Consider the following 20598-nt stretch of genomic DNA (forward strand, 5'->3'; position numbering starts at 1 on the left):
CCTCAATGTCCATTCACGTCACAACTTCACTTCTTGTAGCAGCTCAATATTCCATTATGTGTATACACCAGAGTTCACCATTCTATTCATCAGTCAATGTTCCCTTACACCACCTCCACCCACTGCAAAATATGAATACTGACACCATGAACCCCACTGTGAAAATGTCCATTCATGTTCCTCTTTTCAGTTTTTCCAACTGTATACTGAATAACTGAGTTGCAGGATCATATGACAACCCCATGTTTAGCTTCCTGTGGAACCACCACACTGCCCTGCAGATGGGCCACATCATTCTACTCACCCCCTCCAATGATGATTAGGTACATCCCTTTTTCCATTTTCTCCAGCACTTTTATTCCTTCAATTATTTTTTAGATGGTTTTATTCACACACCATACATTTCATCCTAAGTAATCAATCAATGGTTCCCTGTATAATCACATAGTTATGCATTCACTAATATTATCTATATATGGAAATTTCTATTTCTTCCACAAAGAGGAGAAGGTAAAAACATAAAAAGAATAAAGGAAAAGAAAGAAAAAAAATGACTACTAAAAAGCAGCAAATAAAAATAAAAATAAAATACAATAAAAAAGTCAGACAACACCAGCAATGCCAGGAATCCATATCCTTCCCTGATATCCCCTCTTTTAGACATTTAGCTTTGGTGTGTTGCCTTTGTTACAATTAATGGAAGCATATTACAATGTGATTAAATATAGACTAGTTTGCATTATTCTGATTTTTCCCACTATCATCCCCTTTTAACACCTTACAAAGTTGACATTCATTTGTTCTCCCTGATGTAAAAACATATTTGTACATTTAATCACAATCATTGACCACTCTAGGTTTCACTAAGTTATAGAGTTCCACTCTTTATCTTCTATCTTTCCTTCTGGTGTCCTCCATGCCCCTAACCTTCCTCTTTCAAACATACTCACAGTCAACTTTGTTCATTACTGTGCTGGTCTCACCCATTATTGTGCTCTAAAACTCTCTCTCCTGTATTTTCCTATCTGTAGTGGTCCCTTTAGTATTTCCTGTAGAGCAGGTATCTTGTTCATAAACTCTGTCAGTTCCTGTTTTTCTGAGAATATTTTAAACTCTCCCTCATTTTCGGAGGATAGTTTTGCTGGATGTAGAATTCTTGGTTGGCAGTTTTTCTCTTTCAGTATCTTAAATATATCATACCACTGCCTTCTTGCCCCATGGTTTCTATTGAGAAATCTGCACATATTCTTATAGAGCTTCCCTTGTATGTGATGGATGCTTTTCTCTTGCTTCTTTCAGAATTCTCTTTTTGTCTTTGACATTTCATAATCTGATTATTAATTGTCTTGGTGTAGATCTATTTGGATCTTTAGTGTTTGGGGTATGCCGCACTTCTGGGTTCTGTAGTTTTATATCTTTCATAACAAATGGAATTTTTTTGTGATTATTTCCTCCATTATTGTTTCTGCCCCTTTTCCCTTCTCTACTCCTTCAGGGACATCCATGGCATGTACATTCTTGCACTTCATGCTGTCATTCAACTTCCTGAGATGCTGTTCATATTTTTCCATTCTTTTCCCTATCTGTTCTTTTGTGTGTAGGATTTCAGATGTCCCGTCCACCAGCTCATGAATCTTTTCTTCTGTCTCTTCAAGTCTGCTGCTTTGTGTCTCCATTGTGTTTTTCATCTCCTGTATTGTGCCTTTCATTCCTATAAATTCTGCTAATTGTTTTTTTCAAACTTTTGAGTTCTTCCATATGTTTGTCCAATGTATGCTGTATATCCTTCATCTCTTTTGTCATATCTTCCCTCAACTCATTGGTTTGATTTTTGAATTGATTTAGAATATTTGTTTGATAAATAGTTAGTTGTTTCAATTCTTGTATCTCAGTTGAAGTGTAAGATTGTTCCTTTGACTGGCACATAACTTTGTTTTTCCTAGTGTGATTTGTAATTTTTTGCTGTCTAGGCATCTGGTTTCCATGATTATCCCTGCTTTTCCCAGATGAGACAGACCCAGGTCTCAGGAGGAGGCTGTATTCAGTATCAGGTTTCCCTGAGGGTGAGACTCAGAAGATCGTCAGACTTTCCTCTGAGTCTTCTAGACTGTGCTTTACCTATCCTGTCCAGCAGGTGGTACTTGTCAGCCTGCAGCCCCCCACTGGTTTAAAGAGGAGTTGTCCCTTTAATTCTCTGTGGACCCTGCCCTGACCAAGATCCAACTTAATCTATGCTTAAGTTGTTTCTGGTGCTTGTTTGTTTTTCACCCAAACCCTGGTGTGTGAATTCTCTGAGGCAGGCCAGCCCCTTTTCTTGGGACATAGCCATTTTCCAGTATTCTGAGCTCAGCCATCTCCAAAAGCCTTGGTTTTACTTATTTATGTAATTTTTTTTCTGTCAGACCTTCCTCCTCTCTGCTGGGATAAACCTCAGGTTCTTTTCCTGCTTGCTCTGGGCTTATCTGTGCTTTTAGCTTGTATTCAGTAGTCCAAATTTGTTAATTAAAATAGCAATTGCAGCTTGGTTGAGTTACTTTAACTTGAGCCAGGTAATCTGCTAATTTTTCCAACAGAAAAGTTTTGCAACTCAGCCTGCCATGCCAGTGGGGAAGGGGCACCAGCCCTGCAGTTTTTGTGGAGCTTTAATTACAGTTCTATGCTATGATCACAGCCATTCCCCCCATTCCAGGCTGGTGTATGATGTTATGTCCAGTCACGGATGTTACCTGACAGTTGTTTCAGACAATTTACTAGTTGTTCTTGGCTATTTACTAGTTATTGTAAAGGACTAACTAAATTCCACACCACTCTATGCCACCATCTTGCCCCACCTCCCCAATTTTGAGTTAATTTTTATAAGGTATGAGATAGGAGTCCTCTTTCATTCTTTTGGATACGGATATCCAGTTCTCTGAAACTGTTTATTGAAGAGGCTGCTGTGTCCCAGTTGTGTTGGCTTGACTGCCTTATAAAAGATCAATTGTCCATAGATGAGAAGTCTATTTCTGAACACTCAAATTGATTCCATTGTTTGGTATATCTATCTTTGTGCCAGTACATGCTGTTTTGACCACTGTAGCTTTGTAGTATTCTTTAGAGTCAGATAGTGTGAGACTTCCCACTTCATTCCTCTTTCTCAGGATATTTTTGTCTATTCAGTGCCCTGGCCATCCAAATAAATTGGGTTATTGTTTTTTTCTATTTCTGCAAAGTAAGTTGTTGGGATTTTAATTGGTATTGCATGAAATCTATAAGTCAGCTAAGATAGAATTGACATCTTAACTCTAGTTAGTCTTCCAATCCATGAACATGGGATGTTCTTCCATTTTTTTAGTGTCGTTTTTGATTTCTTTTACCAGTTTCTTGCTGTTTTCTGTGTATAGGTCTGAGGCCTTGGTTAAGTTTACTCCTAAATTCTTGGTTCTTTGGTTGCTATTATAAATGGATTTTTTTTTCTTGATTTCCTCTTCCTGTTGCTCAGTACTTGAGTACAGGAACCCTTCTGACATTGTGTGTTGATCTTGTAGCCTGACCCTTTGCTGTATTCATTGATTAGCTCTAGTAGTTTTGCTGTAGATTTTTCTGGATTTTCTAAATATGGGATCATGTCATCTGCAAACAGTGAAGGTTTTACTTCTTCCTCTCCAAATTGGATGATTTTTATTACTTTTTCTTGCTTAATTGCTCTAGCTAGAACATCCCGCACAATGTTGAATAACAATGGTGAAAGTGGGCATCCCTGTCTTATTCCTCATCTTAGAGGGAAAGCTTTCAGTCTTTCCCCACTGAGTTTATATGTTAGCTGTGGGTTTTCCATATATTGCTGTTATCATATTGAAAAAGTTCTCTTCTATTCCTCTCCTTTGAAGTATTTTCATCAAGAATTGAACTTTCTCAAATGCCATTTCTGCATCAATCAATATAATTATGTGGTTCTTCTGCTTTGATTTATTGATGTGGTGTATTACATCAATTGATTTTCTTGTGTCAAACCAGCCTTGCATACCTGGAATAAGTCCCACTTGGTCATTGTGTATAATTCTTTTAATGTTCTGCTGGATTTGATTTTTGAATATTTTGTTGAGGATGTTTGCAGCTATATTCATTAAAAAGATTGGTCTATAATTTTCTTTTTTGTAGTATCTTTGTCTGACTTTGGTATTAGGGTGATGGCTTCATAGAATGAGTTAAGGAAGTTTTCCCTCTTCCTCAATTCTTTTGAAGAGTTTGAGCAGGATTGGTACTAATTCTTTCTTGAATATTTGGTAGAATTCACATGTGAAGCCATCTGATCATGGGCTTTTCTTTTTTTGGAGCTTCTTGATGACTGACTTAATCTCTTTATTTGTTACTGGTTTTTTGAGGTCATCTGTTTCTTCTTGAGTCAATGTTTGTTGTTCATGCTTTTCTAGGAAGTCATCCATTTTGTCTAAATTGTCTTGTTTATTAGCATATAGTTGGTTGTATTGTCCTCCCATTGTCTTGTTTATTTCTGTGTGGTAAGTAGTAATGTTCCCTTTCCCATTTTTGATTGTGTTTATTTGCATTCACTCTCTTTTTGTTGTTGTTGTTGTTAGCCTAGCTGAGTCCATCAATTTTATTGATTTTTTTCAAAGAACTAACTACTGTTTTTGTTGATTCTTTCTATTGTTTTCCTGTTCTCAATTTCACTTATTTCTGCTCTAACCTTTGTTATTTCTTTCATTCTGTTTGGTTTGGTGTTAGTTTTCTGTTCTTTCTCTAGTTCCTCCAGGTGAACAGTTAATTCCTCAATTTTTCTTTCTTCTCTTCTAATATAGGCATTTATGGTGATAAATTTCCCTCTCAGCAACACCTTTGCTTCATCTCATAAGTTGTGATATGTTTTATTTTCATTTTCTTTTGCATTGAGGTATTTACTAATTTCTGTTTAATTTCTTCCTTTACCTGTTGGTTGTCTAAGAGTGCTATTTAGCCTCTATATATTTGTGAATTTTATGACCTTCTGCCTGTTATTTATTTCCAACTTCATTCCATTATGATCTGAGAAGATTTTTTGTATAATATCATTTTTTTAAAAATTTATTTAGGCTTGTTTTATGACCCAACATGTGGTCTATCCCAGAGAGTGAACCATGAACACTTGAGAAAAATGTGTATCCTGCTATTGTGGGATGTAGTGTTCTATAAATGTCTGTCAAGTCTATTTCATTTATTGTACAATTCAACATCTCTGCTTCTTTATTGATCCTCTGTCTAGATGTTCTATCCATTGATGAGAGTAGTACTGAAGTCTCCAATTATTATTGTAGAGGTATCCACTTCTCCTTTCAGATTTGTCAGTGTTTGCCTCATGAATTTTGCAGCACTCTGGCTAAGGCATAAATGTTTGCTATAGTTATGCTTTCTTGATGAATTGATGATTAATATACTGTGTCCTTCTTTGTCTCTGTTAATTGTTTTACATTTGAAGTCTAATTTGCCTGATATTTAATATAGCTACTCCTGATTTTTTCTGGTTGTTGTTTGCATGAAATATCTTTTTTCAGCCTTTCACTTTCAGCTTATTTTTGTCCTTGTGTCTAAAGTAAGTTTCTTTCAGACAGCATATAGTTGGGTCTTGTTTTTTTTTTTTTTTTTAATCCGTTCTTCCAGTCTAGGTCTTGTTATTGCAATGTTTAATCCATTAACATTTAGGGTTATTATTGTAAAGGCAGTGATTACTTCTACCATTTTGTCTTTTGGATTTATATGTCATATCTTATTTTTTCTCTCTCTATCCTTTTACCCTTTCTGATAGTCTTAATGTCTACACTCTTCTCCAAACCTCTCTCTCCTGTTTTTTCTTGTCAGCCTGTATCACTCCCTTCAGTATTTCTTGTAGTGCTGGTCTCTTATTCACAAACTCTCTCAGTGTCTGTTTGAAAATATTTTAATCTTTCCCTCATTTTGAAAGACAATTTTGCTGGAAATAGAATTCTTGGTAGGCAGTTTTTCTCTTTCAATATCTTAAATATGTCTTACCACTGCCTTCTCACCTTTGTGTGGTTTATGCAGAGAAATCTGTACATAGTCTTATCACACTTGTATGTGATTATCAAACTTGTATGTGATTGATGACTTTTCTCTTGCTTCTTTCAGAATTCTCTCTTTGTCTTTGACATTGGACAATCTGATCAGTAAGTGTCTTTGAGTAAGTCTATGGGGTCTATTCTGTTTGGGGTATGCTGTACTTCTTTAATATGTAATCTTATATCTTTCAATAAGAGTTGTTAAATTTTCAATGATTATTTCTTCTCTTATTCTTTCTGCCCCTTTTCCCTTTTCTTCTCCTCAGTGACACCTATAACATGTATATTTGTGCACTTCTTGATGTCATTCAGTTCCCTAAGACCCTGCTCATATTTTTCCATCTTTTCCTTATCTCTTCCTTTGTGTGTAGGATTTCAGCTGTTGTGTCCTCTAGTTCATTAATCCTTTCTTCTGCCTCTTCAAACCTGGTGTTGTAAGTCTCCATTGTGTTTTTCATTTTTTTTTATTGTGTATTTTTTTCCCATAAATTCTACCATTTGTTTTTTCAAACTTTTGAGTTCCTCCTTCTGTTTGTCCAATGTCTTCTTTATATCCCTCATCTCTTTTGCCATATCTTCCCTCAGCTCATTGATTTGATTTTGAATTAATTTGGGGAATCTGTTTGATTTTTAATTAGTTGTTTCAATTCCTGTATCTCAGTTGAATTATTTTGCTCCTATGGCTAGTCTGTATTTTCATGTTTCCTAGTATGGCTTGTTATTTTTAGCTCTGGGCATCTGGTTTTCTTGTTTATTATGTGCTCATTTTCACTGTTTTACCTAGGATTCTCTTGTTGATTTGCTTTGTTCTCTATAATTTGATGTTCTGTTCAACTTATTCTAGACCTCTAACATACCTTCTGTTTAGTTTATCAGGATTTTTCACCTCTTGTTTCTTTGGTTCTTGTCCTGCCTCTATGTAACCTTTTTGTAAGAGGGTCTCCCCAGATATGATTGCACCCAATCAGATTTTCCCAGTCCAGACAGGCCCAGGTCCTAGGAGGAGTGTATGGAGTTTCCCTGAGAATGAGACCTGGCAGGTTGTCAGACCCTTCTCTGAAGCCTCAAGACTATGTGCTTTTCCTATCCTGTCCAGCAAGTGAGGCTGACAAGCCCACAGCTCCCCATCCATGTAAAGAGGTGTCACAGATACCTTTAATTCTCTGCAGACCCTGTCCCTGCCAGGGACATGGCTGACTCAAGCTTATTTCTGTTTTCCAGCCCCTTATAACAGTTCCTTGAAGGAGGGGTGCCACTTGAGATGGGCCCACACCCACCTTCTTGGGAAGTTATGCCATTTTGGGAATTGTCTCCCACACTAGACTCATTGCTTTGTCTCTCAGACCTATCTTAGCTCCACCCTTGCCTGGGTCCAGCAGCCAATTGCAAATATCTGAGACTTTCTGTAAAAAGCTACTTAGAATAGTTATTTTTTAAAAAAGAAATTCCTTTTCAAAGCCTTTCTCTAGCCCCCAAGTTTTGTCAGTCCCAGTATGGGCTATTTAAGGATAAGCCCTTTAGGCTATTATTTCTTTCACCAGAATAGTTACTCTGTGACAACTTTAATTCTTAATTCCATCCTTGACCAGGACAGTACTGAAGCAGGATCTTTTATGGATTATTGAAAAGTAAAAAAATAAAGAGTCAGAGAGCAAGAAAGGAAGAGAGGAAAAAAAATCCCTTTTCAGAGCCAGACCCCAGCTCCCCAGGTTTTGAAGCCAGAGCCAGAGATGGTACCTGTTACTATATGCCCCTTTTTCTTGGATCCCAGCCCTTTTCCAGTATTCTGAACACCTCCAACTCCAAAGTCTCTTTTTCTTTTTTCATTGTTGTTGTTGATGTCAGCGCTGCCTCCTCACTGCTGGACAGATTCTCCTGGATCCTTTCATGCCTGCTCCTGGTTTATCTGTGCATGGAGCTTTTATTCAGGTGTTCAAATTTGTTGATTAATTCTGCAATTGGGGCCAAGTTGAGACCCCCTCCTAGCAACCAGCACAGATTGCCTCTTTTTCCCTCTGGGAACCAGCTCCAAGATGTTTGCCATGCTGTGGGCAGAGGGTCAACAGCCCCTTGACTGGGGAAACTTACAGATTTTCACTACCATGTCAGCTTTTCCACCCATTCCACATTCATGTATGATGCATGACTAATCACAGAAGTTCCTGAAATGGCTGTTCCATGAAGTTCCTAGTTATTTACCAGCTGCCCTAGAGGAGTAACTAGATTCCATGCCTCACCACTCTTCCATATTCATCAATAGTTATGATTTCTCTAAAGAAAGTTTACTTGCTTTATCTGTATAAGTCATTTAGATCCTTGGTTAGATTTATTCCTAGATATTTGACTCTCTTAGATGCTATTGTAAATTGAATTTTTTCTTAATTTCTTCTTTCAATTGTTTATTACTTGTGTGAAGAAACAGTTCTGATTTTAGGGTGTTAATCTTGCATCCCACCAATTGTTGAATTAATTTATTAGCTCTAGGAGCTTTGCTGTGGATTTTGCAGGATTTTCTTTATATGGGATCATATAATTTGCAATTACAGAAAGTTTTACTTCTTCCCTTCCAATTTGGATGTCATTTCTTTCTTTTTTCTTGCCTAATTGATCTGGCTAGAACATCCAGTACAGTGTTGAGTAACAAAGGAGACAGATATCCTTGTCTTGTACCTGATATTCTAGGGAAAATGTTCAGTCTTTCAACATTAAGTAAGATTTTTCCTATATGCCCTTTATCATGCTGAAGAAGTTTCTATTTATTACAGTTTTATGACTATTTTTTTATCAAGAAAGGATGCTGGATTTTGTCAAATGCCTTTTCTGTATCAGTTGAGATGATCACATGTTTTCCCCTTCATTCTGTTATGATTGTGTATTACCTTAATTTATTTCTTATGTTGAGCCACCTTTGCATACCTGGGATTAATCCCACTTGTTCATGGTATGTAACTCTTTTAATATGCTATCAAATTTGGTGTGCTAATATTTTGTTAAGTATTGCTGCATCTACATTAATAAGAGTTATTTTTCTGTAATTTCCTTTTCTTGTATCTTTATCTGGTTTTGGTATGAGGGTGATATTAGCCTCATAGAATGAATTAGGGGATTTTCCCTATATTTAAATTTTTGGAAGATTTTGAGCAGAATTGGTGTTAATTATTCTTGGAAGATTTGTTGAAATTCCCCTGTGGAGACATCTTGTCCTGCATTTCTTTGTTGGGAGGTTTTTGATTATTGACTCAATCTCTTAATAGTTATTTTTTGTTGAGATCTTGTACAGCTTCTTGAATCTATGTTGGTAGATTGGGTGTTTCTAGGAACTTGTCCATTTCATCTATGTTATCTAATTTGTTGGCATACAGTTATTCATAGTATCCTTTTATAATAATTTTTTTAGTGGCATTAGTAATAATGTCTATAATTTCATTTCTGATTTTAGTTATTTGTATCATCTCTCTTTTTTTCTTCATCTCTCTAGGTAAAGGTTTGTCAATTTTATTGACCTTTTCAAAGAATTAAATTTTGGTTTTACTGATTCATTCTATTGTTTTTAATTCTTTATTTCATTTACCTCTGCTCTAATGTTTGTTGTTTTCTTTTCTTTTTTTTTTTTTTTCTTCTGCTCACTTTGGGTTTATTTTGTTATTCTTTTTCTAGTTCCTCCAGTTTTCATGTTAGGAGTCTGATTTCAGATCTTCTTTTTTAGTGTAAGCCTTTAGATCTATAAATTTCCCTCTAAGAACTGCTTTTGCTTCATCCCATAAGTTTTAGCCTATTGTGTTTTATTTTCTTTTACCTCAAGATACTTCCTAATTTCCTTTGTGATTTCCTCCTTAATCCATCTTTTGTTTAATTTCTACGTATTTGTGTATTTTCTGTTTCTCCCTCTGTTTCTGATTTCTAGCTTCATTACATTGTGGTTGGGAGGATACATTGTATGATTTAAATATTTTTTAATTAATTGAAACATCTTGTGACATAACATGTAGTCAATCTTGGAGAATGATTCATGCATGCTAAAGAAGAATGTGTATTCCACTGCTGTTGGGTGAAGTGTTCTTTTTATGACTGTTAGGTCTAGACTATCATTCAAGTCTTCTATTTCCTTATTGGCCTTCTGTCTAGAATATAATGTTCCATCCATTATTTAAAGTGGTGTATTGAAATCTCATGCTGTTAATGTAGACCTGTCTATTTCTCTCTTCATATCTTTCAGTATTTGATTCATGTATTTTGGGCTCAGTTATTAGGTTCATATATATTTATAATTGTTACATCTTTCTGTTGAATAAACCCCTTTATCAGTATATTATGCCTGTCTTTTGTCTTGTAACAGTTTTTGACTTAAAGTCTCCTTTATCTGATATTACTATAGCTATCCAACCTCTCTTATGGTTACTACCAGCATGATACATTTTTTCCATGCATTCACTTTCAACCTACTTGTGTCTTTGAATTTAAGATGAGTCTCTTGTAAACAGCATATAGTTGGGTCATGCCTTTTCTTCCATTCTGCCAATCTCTGCCTTTTGATTGGGTGTTTATTCCATTTACATTAAAAGTGACTACTGATAATACAGGACTTTATTTTTCCATTTTGCTATTGTTTGTAAATTTTGTACTTTTTTGACCCTTAATTCTTCCATTAATACCTATTTCCATATTTATTTGCTTTTATGTATAGTACCATTTTGAGACACTTCTCATTCCTTTTTTTTTTTTTTCAGTGACAACAATATAATTTTTTAATTTTGGTGGCCTTTTTTCTTTCTTATTAAAAAGCACAGACTTAACAGGTACAGGGTCCTTGAAGGTTATCTAGTGCAAGCAACCCTTCTGCTCACATACAGTAAAAAAGCCTCAAGCCTATATACATTACCTATACTGATTGGATACAAAATTCAAATTCATCTTCCATCACTTCTTTTTAAATGTATTTTTCATGTATTTTCTTTGTGGTTACCATGGGATTAAATTTTAGCATCCCAAATTTGTAACAATTATATTTGCTTTGATCACAAATTACCTTCAATAACATACACATACATTGTTCATATGCTCCTCCAAACTTCCACCTTATTTTGTGGTTATTACAAAACATATCTTTATTCATTGTGTGTCCCAAACCATCAATTTATCATATTTCTATGCATTTGCCTTTCAGCACCTGTGTGAAGCAAGAAGTGGATTTACATAACAAAGAATAGAACACAATAGTACTGGCATTTATAATTACCCATATGGTTTCCTTTACCAGAGGTCTTTATTTCTTTATACTGCTTTGATCCACAGTCTAGTTTCCTTTCCTTTCAGTCTGAAGAACATACATTAGCATTGCTTATAGGGTATATCCAATGGTGAATAATTCCCTCAGCATTTGTTTACCCAGTTTTGTCTTAATCTCTCCCTCATTTTTTAAATATTTTTAATTGAGATTGTTCACATACCATACAATTATCCAAAGATCCAAAGTGTGCAATCAATTGCCCATGGTATCATCATATAGCTGTGCATCCATCACAATTAATTTTTTTTCAATTTTTAGAACATTTTCATTACTCCCAAAAAGAAATAAAGACCAAAAGGAAAAAAAAAAAAAAAAAAAGAAACTCAAATCCTGCCATATCCCTAACCACCCCCCTCCATTATTGATTCATAGTTTTGGTATAGTACATTTGCTACTGTTGATGAAAGAATGTTAAAATACTACTAACTGTAGTGTATAGTTTGCAGTAGGTATATTTTTTCCTATATGCCCCTCTATTAACTTCTACTTGTAGTGTCATACATTTGTTTTAGTTCATGAGAGATGTTTCTAATATTTCTACAGTTAATCATGTACATTGTCCACCACAAGATTCACTGTTTTACACATTCTCATCTTTTAACCTCCAACTTTCCTTTCTCCCTCATTTTTTGATAGAAAATCTTGCCAGATATAAAATTCTTATTGACTGTTATTTTCTTTCAGCATTTAAAATAATTGATACTGTCTTCTTGCCCCCATGGTTTTTGGTGAGAAATCAGTACTTAATCTTTTGGGGATTCCCTCACACATAACTTGTTGCTTTTCTCTTACAGCTTTCATTACTCTATCCTTGTCCTTGGCATTGGGCAATTTGATTACTGCCTATTAGAGCATGGTTGTCTTTATCCTGTTTGGGGTTTATAGGTCTTATTGAATGTGTATATTAATATATTTTGTTAAATTTGGGAAAGTTTCTGATATTATTCCTTTGAATGTTCCTTCTGCCCCTTTCCCTTTTCTTCTCCTTCTGGGACTCCCATAATGCATACATGGATATGCTTGAAATTGTCCACAGATCTCTTAGGCTCTGTTCATCCTTTTTTATTCTTTTACCAGTCTGTGTCTTTTCCTGAATAATTTCAGTTGTCTTGTGTTTGAGATCACTGATTCTTCCTTCTGCCACCTCCAATTTGCTGTTGTACCTGTCTTTGGATGGGCCATCATTTCCTATTTCTTTGCTTGTCTTGTAATCTTTTTTTACACACTGTACATTTTAATATTTTAAAGTGTTAACCCTGGGATTTAGTCCCTTGGCTGTCCCTTAAGTTTATATCCCACTAGTTATATGACAGAGATTTTGTTGAATGCCAGGAGCTAATCAAAACAAACAAACCAAGGCAAAAAACATCTTTAATTGTCTTTGCAAATTGGTTCTGCCTTGGCTGGTAGGCTCCTTAAGAGCTTAGCACCCCCAAGAAGCATATCAGCATGAGGCAAATGAGGGAAATGCAGGGTCTTCTCTGCTTTTTCTGTGCCCGTGTAGAGCAAGAGCTTGGGAGGCTGCTTCTTCTCCTGGGCCTGTGCTGGCTAGAGGCCCCAGGAATTCCTCATCATTTACAATCCTCAGGAGTTTGTGAGAACAGACTTTGGAACAGAGCTCCTCCCCCTACTGGGTGTTCTTTTGAGTGACTGAATGCAGGTAATTCTTTGTCCCAGTCCTTTTCAACTTGTTTCTCACACTGTACTTGCCATCTGCGGGTGGCTTCTCTGCTCTCAAGACAAAATCTGGGAGGGAGAGACCTAGACAAGTTCCCAGGCCTAGTCTGTCAGGTTTCCAGAGGACAGCTTGGCACTGTCACACATGCACCCCAGTGTACACACAGGAACCACTCTGCTTCCTCTGGAACAGGGCCAGGGACCCACGATGGGAATGCTGCATTTTCTTAATTCAACACTTGCCTGCTTAATACAGTCCTTTAACTGTTTTCCATAGTTTAAAGGAACTTTACTTTGTTTAAGATTCTTTTCTTGCCTTCGCCTGAGGATATAGAAACAATGGCTGCTAGTTCAATAGTTGTTTTAGTAGAGGGACTGATTCCCAGAGCTTCCAACTCCACCATCTTCCCACAATCCTTTATCTATATATATTTCATTCTTGCCTCTAACTGTCCTTTGATCCCTAACTTGTGAATAGAAGAAAGGGTTCTTGTAAAATGTAACATCTGGGATTGCAGAAGACAAGGGGAGGAAATAGTCTCAAGAAAGCAATGAAACTGTCAAGCTTACTAAAGTTAAATCCAATTGATACTTAGAATATGGTAAAATGAAATTACATAATTTGCCATGGTCTCCAAGGTTTGCCTAACACTGCACTTCATCATCCTTTCTTTTGCTTGTTATTTTTATGGAAGCCCCAGTAGTTTTTGAGTATTCTGAGCTTGTTCCAGACTCATGGTCTCTGCACCTGCTATTTTCTATACATTTAAGATTCTTCATTTATTAAATAAATGATTTTTGAATACCTGTGATGTCCCAGTGCTGTTCTTCATACTAGGCATACATTGATGAGCAGAACAAAGATCCTTGCCCTCAAAGAACTGACAATCTGGTGGAAGTGCTCAGGCAAGAAATAGACAATAAATTAAAAGCATAATAAATAAGTAAATCATGTAGTACATTGGCAAAAGATGCTTTAGGAAAAAAAAAAAAAACAACTTATCAGGGTAAGAGGATCTGAAGCACCTGACTTTGGGAAGAAGGTTGAGATTTTAAGATGTGGATCAGGGTAGGCCTCATTGAGTTGGTGAAATTTGGAGAAAATGAGGGAGCTAGCCTTGCAGATAACTGGGGAAGAGTGTTCTAGATAGAGGGAACAGCCATACAGAGGCCCCAACATGCCAGCATTGAAGACCACTGTAAGGCCTTTAAGCGTTGTTTGTGGCTTTCACTCTGGGAATCAGACATTAGGCTATCTCTTTCCCCAAATCTTCACAGGGCTTGCTCTCAGCTCATTCATTCTTAGCCCTGATGTCACCTCTTTTGAAAGATCTCCCCTGATCACCAAATCTAATTGCCTTCACATCCTCATTTCTTTATCCACATTCCTTGATTTTGTTTTCCTTCCATATGTTTATTGCTAACTGAAATTATTTTATTAATTTTTTACCTTTAATTTGCCTCTTTTGTTTATAGATTTTCCTCACTAAAATGCAAATTCACTGAGAGGCATGATGGTGAGGGCAGCATGGATTTTGTCTTGTTCTTTTCTGTATCTCCAGGGCCTAGAACAGTGTCTGGTATATATTAGGCGCTTAGTAAATATTTGGTAAATGAATGATGATATTTAAATGGAAAATAATCAACTTATGTGCATGTTTGTTTGTTTTTTTCAAGAGATTTTCAACTGATCAGAGCCATTCTTGAAGGAATATGATGGGGCCCATCCAAGTTTGGATTTTATGTATGCAAGAAGAGGGGTGCATAAGAGCTGGGATGTTTTAAAGACAATGATTTCAATGATTAATTTTGGTATTTAAACTAGACACAATGATAAGTGAAGATAAGAACAGGGTGAGAAATCTTGAAGATAAATGAGAGTCAATGGATTAGAGGCTTGGGGAGGTTTAGCACTGATGGAGAAGGACTTCCAGAGGAGCATTTTAGACGGTGTTTAGGGAGTGAAATTTTTGAAATTGAGAAATCAGAAGTGGCTCGGTTACAGGTACACACAGTGCTCAGGAGTGGATAAGTGAGGCTGGGTATTGCAAGATTTTGGAGGAGCTTGCATGAGTCATTCTTTAATGCTGAAGTTACCAAAGAGTACAGATGGAGAGGAAGACAATGAGTCAGTGCCTAAATTCTGTGTGACATGAGAGCCAGTGACCATATAAAAGGCTCTTTTTGCACTGCCTTAATTTATGCTTTCAAAATTACTCTCTTGTTAACAGTAATGATTCTCTAAATGGTCTCCCTGCCTTTAGTCCTTTTCTCCTTCCAATCCACTCAAACTATCTCAGCATTTTACCATTCTAAATGCAACTACTATAGAACATCAACACATTTTTGAAATTTCTTCAGTAAGTCCTTATGGCTCTAAAACAGTTTTGATTCCTTTGTCTTGCAAAGACCTACTTGATGTGGCCTTTACCTGTTTTCTTCAACATTCTCTCCTAGAGTTGCAGAGATCTTAGGTGCAGAAAATAATGACCAGCTGTTAATGCTATATAACACAACTTTGAACATGCTATTTCTTCTGTTCTGAATGCATTTTTTCCCCACTTTTTTGCTCAATAAATCCTATTCAACCTTGAGAAATCAGTGGTTACCCCCTCTGTGAAGTATTCCTTGCTATCTACAAAGTTAATCTCTCTGTTCTTTTTTCTACCTCTGTTTCCCTTTCATTTTTCATTTATTTTGTCATACATAGTGCCGTAATTTGTCTTTCTCCCCTATAAGGCTGTAATCTTGAGGGAATGGAAACACTGAGTTTTAATCCTAGTGTTGACACATCAAATTCACTCAATAAGTATTTCTTTATTGAATGAATGAGTGAATAAATAATGGTTAAGTTAACAAACTAGTTAAGATAGTTAACAGTGATTGCTAAAGATGATTTTTTTTAAATTTTCAGTATAACCCACAGACAGTAGATATGCAACCTCCTATTGACAGCAATTTTATTGCTTCTTACTATTCAAGAATAATAGAATTTTGATATTTCCTTGGAACATATTATAGAGGTATGCAAATATAGGCTATTGCCACACACTAACTTTTATCTCTCTTTGTTCATTTCTTTCAACCAGAGTTTCCCAAAATTCTGCCACTAGAATGTTTTGCTGGAACACATCAGTTTCATAAAATGGAAGCAGAAAATTTAATCAAGCACAAATTATAATACTAACAACCTATTTGGAACTGTTTAATCATTGGTAAAAAAAAAAGTTGCTTAATAAACTAGGCATGCTAGAAAAAGGCAACATCATGATAGGGGTTTATTTCAAAATTTAAAGTAATTAAAACCTGCCAGCTAAATGGTGTAAATTAATTATTATGGTTATTGATGAAAAGATTACTATGTTTTGTGAAGTAGCTGCTTAAAAAGTGACTAGTTTATATTTCTTCAGTATTTATTTTCTGCTGTTAGATTGAATTAACAGACAGAAAATATATTTCCAGAATGTCTGCTGAATTATGACAGTGGGTTTCTTAAATATGTCAGAAAAATACTGACTTCTGGCAGATGTGTATACAAGCAAAGAAAACCTTTATATGACAAGAAGAATTCATAAGTTTTAAACACTGTCAAGATACTCAGGCAAATAAGGCATGTTTTGAATATGATAGTTGGTGGCAATATCTATAAAATCATCTTTTTCAGCATACTTAAGCCATGGTATTGGTGAGAAATTCCATAATCCCATATCTTTTTAAATAAGCATAAAAGTAGTGACATCTAGAACAATTAAAGTGAGATTTCTCAGGAGATCTCAATTTTGCTCATAAAAAGTTTACCACACTGTCTCTGTCCTATATTTCTCCTCTTGTTTTACTCAGCTGACTTTTCAGACTTCCTGTCGGTTATTATGGCTTGAGCAATCTATAAACTAAGAAGAAACACTTAGTTGCTTTTTTTTTTTATGTGTGTCTAGCTGAAAATAAAACAGGTTTACTCTTTTTCTAGCTACAACTATTAGATTTTACTTTTTTCTAACAAAAAAAAGGTTGCTCTGCTCTCTTGGGGAAAATTGTTTTTGAGATGAAATACTGAAAGCTGAGACTTGTTGCAAAAATTGCTATAATACTTTCTCCAAGCTTATTTTCCTCTGATTCAAGAACCAGAAAAGAACAGACATATAGAGTTTGCTAAAAATAATCTTACTTAGTATGTATTTTTTTTAAAATTTCAAGAATGGTTAAAATCAATAAAAACAAATTTGCCCACAAATATAATGTACTTCTTGTTCATACAGATTCTATTCTTATTCACAAAACATCTGAAGGTTCAATTCAGTCGGTTAGAGCAAATAAAATTTAATTGGAACAGAAGAGTTAAGAAATACAGTATAAGAAGAATCAAGAAATAGAACTTTAAGACTGAGTAAATACTGATTTTTTTTTCAAATGCAACACCCTTGATAAGTGATAAAAATGATTGTCTTTTGTTTCTTACTGTCCATGTATATGTTTTTACATTAAATGTCATGTCTGAGTTTCCCAGGTCTGCTATAACAGAATATCACAGAACCGGCTGGTTTAAACAAAAGGATTTTATTGTCTCACAACTTTACCGTTCCAATTTACATGTCTAGAGTTCCAATTTACATGTCAGCAGGATCAGACTTTCTCCAAAGCATTCTGGTGTGGCTTATTGGCAATCAGTCTCTACCTCTGTCACCTGTCCCCTGCTCTGTCTTCTACTGAGGGGTGGGTGACAGCATCTGAATATCCTCTGCTTATAAGGACTTTGGTCATATTGGGTCAAGGACCCTCTTGATTCAATTTGGCCTCATCCAAGTAGAATCTTTGAAGATCCTATTTACAAATGAGTGCAAACTCATAGGATCAGGGTTAGGACTTGATCATGTGTTTGTGGGGGATATGTTTCAATCTACCACATATAGACTTTTCATGTAACAATTCATTTCACTCTATATTGTAAAAATGTTCAATAAATAAATAAATAATAATAATGACAACTAATGCTATCATGATGCTTGAAAGCAAGAGAGATCAGTGGGACCAGTGACAGCCTTTCAAAATTACCAAGGCCTGTCCTGGAAGGGGGCCCAGGGCCTGCTATCTTGTATTGCAGTACAAATAAACCTTTGTTGAGGGGCCTGAAAAATTTGTTTCACATGGGCCAAACCCTCTAGAATGGCCAGAGGAAGACATTCTGTGTGATAGCTGCTATGCCAATCTATCCATCTTGTATAAATGATCATTTAAAATAAAATAGATTCACTTCACCTTATTAAATATCATGTTTGTGAATATATTCTACAGAATTTATTATGTTTATTTATAAGTGACACTACAGTGTCACTAAAATACTTGAATTAATATTTTTAAAAGTGCTACATGTGGTAGTATAATATTTACATTTACTTTGAACTACTTGGAAATACACATTTGGGGAGTGACTTTGCTTTTATGAATGAAGTTACGTATAGCAAATTGCGCAAGTGTGGGTAAATGTTGGCCTGGTCTTTATCTTTTAAAAATACTACTTTCATTAGAGAGCAATGTAATAGACATTGTTAGTGTATGCTGCACCTGCATGTTTCCTTGGGGGCACCCTCTTTCTTTCCTATGCTTTAGTCCTTAGTTTACTAATCACAGGTCCCTCACCCTCCAAGAGGATGATGGGCTTGCAGCCCAAGGTAAGTCATCCAAAGGAAACAATCTAAAGAGAGAGTCTGTGAATTTCTGGCACTGTAATTGCCCCAGCTCTTGTTTCTTATGGCCTGATGTTTCAGCTCTTCTCTGATTCCATACATTTACCATATTCTTAAAAAAAAATATTTTCAACTGGATCTTGTCAGAATTATTTTATATTGCTTATAACTAAGAATCTTTAACACAGACAAGGACCATATTTCACCCTTCTTGAAATTCCAAGTGTTAATACTCAATTTAGCATATAATCTTTCAATACATGTTTTTAGGAGCAATGTGGTCAAATGTTAATTTACTCTCAAAAGCATTTAAATGTTTTCCATTGTCAGGATAATATTCACTACTTCACACTCTTCATGATTTATTTACATCAAATTAATTTGTTTACTTGGGAGATGGAATGGGATTTCTGTTCCTATAAGACACTACTGCTCCCCCAAGACCCTTGCTGCTGCTTCTTGGTTCTCCCCTGCACTTCAAGCATATCCTGCTGCTATGGTCTGCTGGGCACCCAGGCACCTGCAGGGACCGCCACCACCTGACTCTACTAGTACACACTGAAGTCCTCATGATGCCCAGTTGGCAATGGCGTGCAGTGAAGTAGTAATGAATATCTTTCTCTCTTCCTTTTTAAATGTATTTTGTTGAAGATGTAATGAACTAGTGTAGTTGCCAACAAGAGTAACCATATAATCACTCTATTTGGATGATTGTATTATCATCTTTTCTGGTTTGCTAATGCTGCTGTTTCATAAAACACCAGAAATGGATTGGCTTTTATAAAGGGGGTTTATTTGGTTACAAAGTTATAGTCTTAAGGCCATTAAGTGTCCAAGGTAAGGCATCAACCATAGGGTACCTTCACTGGAGAAATGCCATTGGTATCCAGAAAACCTCTGTTAGCTGGGAAGGCATGTGGCTGGCGTGTGCTTGCTCCCAGGTTGCATTTCAAAATGGCTTTCTCCCAGGACGTTTTTCTCTAGGTGTCTGGGGGTACTCTCTTCGTTTCTCTGGAGCAAACTCTGGGCTAGCATAAAGTCTGCTTTCATTGTCTGTCTTCAAAATGTCTCCCTCAGTTTCTCTCCAAAATGTCACTCACAGCTGCTCTGAGGTCCTTCTGCCTGTGAACTCCTTTATACAACTCCAATGATCCAATTAACACTACCCCAAATGGGTGGGATAACACCTCCATGGAAATTATCCAGTCAAAGGTCTTGCCCACAGTTGATTGAGTCACATCTCCATGGAAATAATCAAAGAATTCCAATCTAATCAACACTAATATATCTGCCCCCACAAGATTGTATCAAGGATAATGAGATTTTGGGGGACATAATACATCCAAACTGGCACATCATCCAAGCCAGTATACTTTTGAAAGAAAGGAGCATTAATAACAACTAGGCCCATTCAATATGTGTAAACCAGGACCATCCTGAGCAAACTGGGACATATGGCCACCCTATAAATATTCTACAAGGCTTATAGTGATAAGTCTTATTTACATTCACATCACCTTTTCTCTCTAAAACCCTTATATAAATTTATAGTGCTAGGCTAGGAACAAATCTGAGAGACAGACACTAGGATATACTCAGAATTACTCCTCCTCTTTATCAATTAAAGTTAAGCTGATGGTGTCTAACTTCCTGTCTTGGAAAAAGTTCTTTTCATCCCCGATCTCATGTGCAAATATATACAACTTAACTTCCTCCACCAATTCACTAAATAAGCCCACATATATCAAACTCTTAGCTTAAGCTCATGTAGGTCTTTTTCCTTCAATATACCTAATAAGAATAAACTCCATTGCCAATACATTTAAATTAATTTTTAAACACTAAACATTAAATAAATAAGAGATATTTCCAAGTTGATTCTATAGGTGTTTTTTCATATATA

The sequence above is a fragment of the Choloepus didactylus genome, chromosome 13 (assembly GCF_015220235.1).
Source record: "Choloepus didactylus isolate mChoDid1 chromosome 13, mChoDid1.pri, whole genome shotgun sequence".
Classification (NCBI taxonomy): domain Eukaryota; kingdom Metazoa; phylum Chordata; class Mammalia; order Pilosa; family Megalonychidae; genus Choloepus; species Choloepus didactylus.